Genomic DNA, 8,944 nt, shown 5'->3' with positions numbered 1-8,944 from the left:
CTTTTTAATTAGATTAGAATAATAATTATATTTAATTAATAAAATTTAATGTTCTGAATTAGAATTAAAATCGATATTATATAGATTATGTTATTATTAATTGTTTATTTTTAGGGTTCTAATATATATTAAATATTTTTTTAAATTATCAATTGTTATTTCAAAATTTAAAATAATTATTAAATATCTATAAATATTTTAATCGATTATATTATGCTTGTAATATTAATTATTTATTATTTTAAATAATATAATTATTTCAAATGTTTTAATTAAATAGTTTTCTATTAGGTTAGGCAATTATAATTAATAATTTCGACATAATTGTAAACTCGTGTATTGACGAAAGGAATGAAACAAGTGGTGATGCACATGACAAAAATTATATTTGGAGCCAAATTTATATGTGATAGGAGAAATGTTCTATTTGCAATAACAAAGCTTGATATTAATGTTTCTAGTAGATCACATCATTATCTATAAAACAAACGAAAGTTGTACATATAATTTTAATTTATATAATAAATACAAGGTTGTTAGCTTTTAAGTAAAAGAATAAATTAATTAGCTCTCTCTCTCTCTCTCTCTCTCTCTCTCTCTCTCTCTCTCTATATATATATATATATATATATATATATATATATATAGATAGATAGATAGATAGATAGATACATCTCTATGTATATCTCTCCATCTCTATTCATATCTCTCCCTCTCTATATATTGAACCATCTCTCTCCCATTCTTCCTTCTCTCCCCCTCTTTCCCCCTCTTCTCTCTCTATTGATCTCTCTCCTTCTCTCTCCCTCCCTCTCTCCCTCCCTCCCTCCCTCTTTTTCCCATATATTTTTATCTCTCTCCCTCTTTTCCCATATCTCTATCTATCTCTCCCTATTTCTCTCTCTTTATCTCTCTCTCTCCATCTCTATTTTTTTATCTCTACTTCTCTCCTTATCTCTATCTCTACCTCTACCTCTATCTCACTATCTATTTCTCTCTTCCTATATGTATTCATCTCTACCTCTGCCTTCCTCTCTCTATATTTCTTCATCCATCTCTCCCCATATCTGTATCTTGTTATATCTCCATCTCTCTGCCCCTATATCTCTCCCTCTCTCTACTTGTCACTTCTTATATCTATATCTCTCTCTCTCTCTCCATATTGCAAACAAAACATGAGCCTATTGGTAATTAATTTTTATTATCTTACTAATTTAGAGGCTTTCTTTCAATCATGCTTAGACCCCTATATGTGAATGCATGGTTGATTTGAAGCTATCACTTCTCCATTTAGACCTTTGTTGCACATACAAATCACTTAGTAAATGACTTATTGATTTACCTCATGTACTACGATTGCTAGTTTAATTATTATTTTTGACACTACAGATATTGTTGACTCATATTTTTAAATTCAACAAAATATCATTAGTTAATTTGGTGAGATTTAAATAGCACATTCTAAGTATTTACTATTTAGGTCATGGTTGTATGTGAGTCCTTTTTCACCCAATTTCTTTGCATTTGTTGTTCGCATTCTTGTAGAAGTTTGTGCTTGTTGTTTCCATTATTTTGAAGGATTCCACCATTTGTAGACTACATATGTTTCAAGTTTAACAATTACCAATGGATTGATTGCTACTTCATTTTGAATTATTCATGCGTATCTTGTAGATTTGTTAAATGTGGCTTGTAGTCTACATTCCTTTCCTTACATAGATTGTTATTAAGTAAAACATTTTTTGTTAAAAATTTTTATATTGTAAATTTAGGATTACTTTTTTTTTTATTTGCACTTTTGGAAATGTGCGCAAATCAACCCTAGAATAATCAACATTGAGGCATTTAGTGTTAACTATCTAAATTAATTGTTAACTATTTTTTTTTTTTCTAAATTTTAACTGTCTAAATTTAGTGTTCATGTTTTCTTGCTAATATTAGCTAGAAAATGTTATTTTAATATATTTTGATGGTTTACTCTATTTATGAATTCACTCATTACAACTTTTTCTTTATTTTTTATTGGTAATTTGTCAATATTTGGTTAGCAATCATTTTCTTCTTTTTCTTTCTCAACTATTATAATTTTTCTTTCTTCTTTATTAGGATTTTATTATCATGGTTTTAGTTGCTTGTCCAATTTAAACATGATTTATATGTCACATGACACACTAATTCTTTTAGAAATATTTTTTATTTTTGATGAAGAAGTGTCTTTATTACTAATTATAAATTATATACAACATAAATTAATCTAGATTAATTAATCATTACTGGTGTTTAGATAGTTTAGAAATAAATGTTAGCTTTAAAAATTAATTGTGAAAGAAAGGTGTACATAGCTTATAATCTAATGAGAAAGTGAGAATGTTCATATCTAGTAGAATCAATTCGTTCTGATTGAATGAAAAATAGGTTTTACGGACCCGAAACCATTACAACATAGTTAAAATAAAAAGCTGAGAAAATAGAGTCCTCATACAAAGCAACTGGTCCAAAAAACCAGCGAACAGAAAAAACAGCTAAACAACAAAAAACAGCTAAGAACCCAAGGAGACACTACATAGTAATTTTCTTCAGCAGATCCTCTGCCTTAGTCACCAGCTTGTCATAGGTCGCCCCAACTGCTTTTAGCTCCTCCAGGTCCTTATTCACTTTCTTTTCCTTCCTCTTTCCACGGGTGCGAGTTCTGGGACCTTGGGCTTCCCCGGTTCCTTCTGCATCCAGGTCAATTTCCTGGGTTTCTTTTTCATCATCGAGCTTGCTGATGACGGTATGGGTGTTGTTGGCTGAGATTTTCAGAATGCTGAGACTCTGCTCCGCAATGTTCTTGAGGCACTCCTCTATCTTGTCCACTTTGGCAACTGTATCCGAGAGCGTTTTTTCGTTAGTTTCCTCCAAGGTTTTTCTATCCTGTATCTCCTTTTCAATTTTCTCAAACCGAGGATTAAAGGCATCTCTGATGTCTTCCGCTTTGGCAATTGTGTTCTTCAAATCTTCAATATAATTGGCCATAGTGTTCCCCTCTCCAATGTTAATAGTCTCCAGGATCATGACTCTGTTGCAGAGTTTTTTGTATTCATCCACAGTATTCTTATTCTCGTCAATAAGCCATTCAATGGTTTTCATAAAACCCTTCAAGGCCTCGAGGTGAGGACCAGGAGAAGAAGTAACTTTATCAGGGGTTATCTGTTCATCTTTAGCAATATGGAGGGCAGAAATAGTGTCAGCGGCCCTGAGGGTCTCCTCCATAGTCTCCATCTCCAGGCTTTGTTCAGCTTCCAGAGTTCTTGTTTGCTTGTCCTCTTTTGGTTCCTTGTCTGTGTCCTCCGGATCTTTGCCAATCTCCTCTATTTTCTTTTGCTTCTTCCTGGGTTGGGCTTGGATTTTACTTTTTTCCTTCAACACTCCCTTAGGGTTCTTCTTCTCCTCAGGGAAATCAGAGTCCTCTTCTTCTGAAGAAATACTAATCAAGGGTTTGCTTTGGCGTTTTTTACTCTTAGAAGAAGAGGGTCTTGATTTCCTCTTCTTGCTCCTCTCATACTCTGAGTCGTCAGAGCTTCCCTCATTTTCAGTCGAGGAATCATTATCTGAATCCTCCTCCTCCGAGAAATCAAAATCAAACATTTCTTCTTCCGAATCCACAGAGAGCTGCATTCGATTGGTTTTACTGGCCTTTAGATGATCATAAATGAGGACCATAAGTCCCTGGTGCATTGCAGTGTCACCCCGAGGATTTTCTTTATATGCTTTTAGGGATGCATTCATAGAACAGAGCAAGAAATAAGGGAAATTCACCTTATCGTTATGCCTAAAATGATTTAAGAGGACAAAGTGATATCCATATACTTTCGTAAACCTGCCATCTAGAGTTATATACCTCATTAAAACAAAGAGAATTTCCCGCCAGGGCTTTGCAAAAGCCCTAGGCAGGTAATAGGTTTTGCTCAACTTTACCAGTCTTTTCTTCTCTTTCTCTATGACCGGGTACCTTTCAATGGCTTCCCTGCTGACCTTCCTGTCTCTGTAGAAATTGCAGCCCTCCCTTTTGAGTCCCGTAGCTTTAGCTATTAACTCTTCGTCAATTTCCACCAGTTGGTCGCCCATTTTAAGCTTGCCCTTCTTCCAATTTTTGCAAAAGAAGCTGGTTATCTTTCCATCACGGCCATGGAGTCTCTCAAGGAAGCTCAAAAGACCACCCTTCTGCAAAATTTCCCACACCTCTTCTTTCTGTTTCCACTCCTTGCAACTTCCTGGCTCATATCTTCTCCTATTTCCGCCCATGGTGTTGTTTCTCATAGTCAAGTTCAGGTTACAGAACTAGTGAAACAGAAAGCTTTTTGAAGCTAAAACAAAAGCCCAGAAAGCGTGCGTAGCATTATTGATTTGACAAGTTATAATGCACGTTCTGCTAACTTTGATGTTATAATGAGCAATTCCCTCATTATCGAAGTAACTCAAAGAGCTTACTTCAGTACATATAATAATTGCCTTGTCAATCAAGATTCTTTGGGGTACTTCGATATCTTTCATTTATTATTAGTAGAATCAATTTGTTAAATTCTAGGATAATGATAATATTGGCATTATTGTTGTTCTTAAATTGTTTCCAAACCTAGAACAAACTAGAGATTACTATGAAAAATAATCTTCAAACAACCAAGACATCAAAAAATATCACAAACGAAAAAGAAATATCATTGAATCAACACAAACATTGAAATAATAATGAACCAAAACCTTGCAGCTTTGTTGCCTACTAATAGAAGCCAAGAACAATGAAGAGCACATTCATAGTCACAAAGGGTAGCATTGAAAAACACAAATGAACAGATCTAAGACAGAGACCCATTAGACAAAGAGTATATGGTGGAATAAGATCATTAAAAGGTCATAATAAAAAAGGTGTTTAGGACATGAGCCAAAAGACAGTAAACGAATTCACTGTTTATACATAGAAAATACAATCAAAGTCATAAAGCAACAAAGAAATATGGGAGAAATATAATCCTATTATTATTATCTTTATAAGCTTCCTCTCAAAACCTTAGAGGAGTTATTCTTTTAAGGCATCAACACAATAAGGATAGCTAGCCTCATGCATAGTACAATCACAGCTATAAGGAGTAGTCTCAGTCCCTTCAAGGCTACAAAAGACAGAGAAACACAACCAATACATAGTGACAATGGAGGTTGAAAACAATGAATTCAAAAAACATTAAGAACAGTGTTTTGAAAGAACAATCATAAACATAATGACTATTTGAAGAAAAAAGAATCAGAGACAAGAAATCAAACCATGAAGATCTCATAGCAGCAAATATTCACAAGACAAACTATCAGCATTCACAAGACAATCTATCAATAGTCATGGCACTTCAAAAGAGGATCTCAGACTTGAAGTTCATAGAGAACAACCATATTACGCATATGAACACAAATGTATGCTCAAAGCAGTCTTAGAACACAGTAGAATGATGATAAAAAGCAGTCCAAAGCCAAGGAAAACACAAAGAAATAGTATAACAACTTTAGAGTATATGGTCATACAAGTGAAAGAACAGTAAAGACAGACCAAGATGGTAAGAGCGGTGAACGATAGGTGTTGTCAAATAATGAAAAAACACAAGGTCATGATATCTTTTATAGCCATTATATAACATTTCAGACCTAATCAGAGTGTTATTCATCGTGAATGTATCAAAAGGGTTTTACCACTAAAGAGATGTTGTGACATTTTCACACATCGCCCCATTCCATATGGGGACCCCCTACTTTTTAGGCCCTCAAGGTCTTTTGTTTTGGTTTTTGGGGTCTTTTGGTGGCAATCTCTCCAATCTCTTTTCTTTGCAGGTGTTTAGGCGGTTGAATTGGTCAAGTCTTCTTTTCATTGGAGTGATTTTGGTGAAGTCTAGGGCTTATTTCGTCAATTTTAGGGTTTCTACCTTTAGTCCTAGATTTTAGGAGTTTCTGCTAGGGTTTTGGAAAAAATGAACATGGAACTAGAATCAAAACCCTTCGAGGAGCCTCCCAATAAAATTTGAGCAAAAATGGAGCAACTTTCTATTTTTAGAAAGTTCCTATTTTTTAGGGATTTTACTGAGTCCTGGAATGTCTTCATTTTTCCAAAAAACAAACTTACTATTTTTTAGTAATTTCTATTTTTAGTAAGTTTCTATTTATAGTAAGTCATTCTTGTGTCATGTTTTGGGGTATAACGTTGACGTTCTGAAATTTTCTATTTTTGGAAATTTTATTTTTTACAGGACCATTCAAGCAGGCAATGAAGATCAAGCATTCACGACTACTTTTAAATCCATAAGGTTTGAAAAGTAGATAGAATCAGTCAAAATTGGCTAAGTATTGGAAGCTCATTCCTGAAGTGGAAAGCTCGAGAAATTTGTCTTGTCTGGGAAATCACCTCAAATCCATATATGGTAGCCTAATCTGAAAGAAGCTCAGAAATTCACCTAAGTTGGGAAGAAGAAAGGAAATCATGAATTCCTCCACACATGGAAAATTCTACCATAGCATTGTGGAGGGCGCCAAAGTGGAGTGGTCAAGGAAGAATTGAAAGAATCATGAATTCCTCCACCTATGTAAAAATCCACCCATGAGTGAGTTAAGGCGCTAAAATGAAGAATGCATGGAAAGTGTGAAAGATGATGAATTCCTCCCCTTATGCAAAAATTCGTCCTACTCCTCAAAAGGGCGCCAAAATGGAGAAGTCAGGGAGGAATGGAAAAAGTGTGAATTCCTTCTTCATGGTCAAAATCTACCCAAGCATTGTGAAGGGGCGCCAAAATGAAGAATACATGGAAAATTTTAAAAAATCATGAATTCCTCCCTCCTTAAGGAATTGCGCCCTGGGCAAGGAAGAATGTTGAAATGGCTAAGTCAAAGAGAATCAAGGAAATGATGAAATTCGAACACATAGGGAATTTCATGCCTAAGGTGGAAAAATGAAAAAAACAATCTAAGGCATGAAAATCCAAGGGTCGATGAGGAGATTGAAGGTTACGAATGGATTGAAAAAACAGAAAATCCCATCAAGAATTTTTTTTTAAAACCCATTTTTAGACACCAAATCTCATCTGAATTTCAAATCTTTTGCAGATTTGGATTCGTAGGAGAATTTTCTATCTCCTCAACCTAGGACCTAAATTTTAGGAAAGTTCCTAAAAAATAGGAGATGTCAAAAATTGGTCAAAAAGCTCCCTACGAACATGATGAATTCAAAGAGCACAAAAATTCCTTCCTCAAGGAACAAATTTCTAGAATTTCTTCTCCAGTTCCAAAATGTGCCCAAGGTTGGAAACATGATATAAAAATCAAGGTTCAGGAAGAAATTTTAAAAATTCAAAAAAATTCCTTCCTTAGGGAAGAATTGCACCCAAGAAGAAGAAATTCCAAGAAAGTGGAAAAATTAACTGTGTTGGAAATTCCTTCCTTCAGGACAGAACTCTAGGAAAGTGAAAATTGACTAAGTATTGGAAATTCCTTCCTTCAGGACAAAATTCTTGGGAAATGTGAAATTTGGCTAAGGCATGAAGGAATTCCTTCCTCAATGGGTAAAGTAGAATCAAGGTCAAAATGAGGTTAAGGAGGAATTTTTCCTCCGTATCAAAATTCCTTCACCATGGAGAAAATGCGCTCCGAGAAAGGAATGGGTGCCAAATGAAGGTAAGGAACAAATTTTCCTTCCAAGATGAAATTCATCCATGACATGAAAATTCCGCCCAAGGAAGAAGATAAAAATTCCAAGGCAAGGGAGGAATCGAAGATGAACAGAACGAGAAAATTCCCCTCGGGAAAAAATTTGAAAAATCAATTTTTGGGCATCAAATCACATCCAAATATCAAAATTCTTTCAGATTTGGATTCGTGGGAGACTTTTCTCTCTCCTGTAACCTAGAACCCTATTTTGGGAAAGTTCCTAAAAAATAAGAGATGGTGGAAAATCATTAAAAATCTCCTCAAGAGAAAGGAAAGTTTGAGAAACTCCAAGAAAATTCTTCATGGATCAAATTCTTCTCTCCTGAAGTTTTCTCTCTCCAAGGTTTTCTCGCCAAGTGGCAGTCAAGTCAATGCACGTTCAATTAATGAAGCATCTCTTTGCATGTAGTCATCACATTTATGGCATTATGGCAGATTTCTTCTGCATGCAGTCGTCACGTTCAAGAGATGATGGTGCATTTATGGCATCATGGGCAATTTTTGCATGAGGGTACATTCATTGCATAGTGGGCACTTTTTGAATGTAATGGTTAATTAATGCTTTATGGGTGCCATTATTGGAAGGATTGCAATTAATTGTATATGGGCTTTATGGGGTATTTATTGTTAATTCCCACCTTGTTGCATCTTGAGTGGGGAATCTTCTAGGGTGAAACCCTAATTACGGTTTTGCATGTAATCATGACCTGAGGCCTCTATAAAGGGGTGACCCCCCTCATTTGTAAAGGAGAGAGATTTGTATGAAATTGTTGCGATAAGTTTTGAGACAATAACAATGAAACATTGTTCTTTGATGGTGTCCACTTAAGTTATTTTTTCAAGACTTGCATGGTTTCACCTTCCTCACTTAGAGTAGAATTTTATTTTCTCAGTTGTTAGATAAAGTGCTTTGATTGTAATGACTAGTTTGATGAATTTCTATGTTTCATACTTTTTGCATCTAATTGATTGTAAGTTGCAGTGTAAAGTTAGCCTGAGCCACTAAACTTGTGCTAAGTTAGGTTGTGGATGGTCATTTGAATTGCGTTGTTTTGGGTATTCAAATGCACTTTCTCAATTTGAAAATCCTCTAGCATCCCCAGAAGATTGCACCGGTTCTTGCGGAGTTGTAGATTATCATGGCAAAGTAGAGCTTGGTTTATTTGGAATCCGTCCATCAGAGCATTATTTGTTGATATCGCTGCCCTTAGGAGTAGATTTAGATCTT

This window comes from Cryptomeria japonica, chromosome 9 (assembly GCF_030272615.1).
Source record: "Cryptomeria japonica chromosome 9, Sugi_1.0, whole genome shotgun sequence".
In the NCBI taxonomy this organism is placed as follows: Eukaryota; Viridiplantae; Streptophyta; class Pinopsida; order Cupressales; family Cupressaceae; genus Cryptomeria; species Cryptomeria japonica.
The sequence above is the reverse complement of the archived record's forward strand: the minus strand, read 5'-3'. Positions refer to the sequence as shown.